A 743-nucleotide genomic window follows, 5' to 3' on the forward strand; every position below is an offset into this window, starting at 1 on the left:
GCTCTGACAAGGCCCGACGATGCCAAGGAACCGCCCCCAGGCTGGGCGCCGCCTCTGGTCGCCAGGACTCGGGGGAGGCGGGAATGCAAAAGTTACTTCGCCCGAAAAAAAAGAGAAAAGACGCGCGGTGCCTAGAAAGAGAGGAGAGGGGTGGGCGTGCGCACAGCGCGAGGGTGAAAGCCCGTCCTGCCCGGCTGCAGGCGCGACCCTCCTCGGAGGCTAGCCCAGCTTGCAGCAGGTTCCCGCAGGCGGACGCCCCGCACGGCCGCGCAGGCGCCGGGGGCCCTGGGGTTGGGGGTCCCGGCGCAGCGCAAGGGCTCTCCCCGTGGGCGGGGCCGCCGCGGCGGCCCCGCCAATGAGACGCCCCTCGTTAGCATAACGGTGACGGAGGTGCCGGGGGGACGACCAATGGGGGGCGAGCCTAAATTAGTGGGTTTCCCCGGGACTGGAAATCCCCCCCCTCGGAGGAGGGGGACCCGCGTGCGTCGAATGTCCCCAGGTCACCCGGCTCCTCGTCTTTGGCCGCCTTCAGCCAGGTAGGCAGCGTGGAAATGGCACGTTCCTGGAGAGGGAATCCCCGCTCCCAGCTTCAGGAAAGTCCTAGTCTTTTTTTTTTTTTTTCTCACAGACTGAAAGCCAGGGAGGGGTTTTCCCTGATCCTGGAAAGGAACGAATAAGGGCCACTTTAGGCCGCTGCAGAGAAGTGTTTAGAAGTGTTTAGATGCTGGCATTAGAATGCGTGG

Source organism: Bison bison, unplaced genomic scaffold, assembly GCF_000754665.1.
Source record: "Bison bison bison isolate TAMUID 2011002044 unplaced genomic scaffold, Bison_UMD1.0 scf7180017864272, whole genome shotgun sequence".
Lineage (NCBI taxonomy): Eukaryota > Metazoa > Chordata > Mammalia > Artiodactyla > Bovidae > Bison > Bison bison.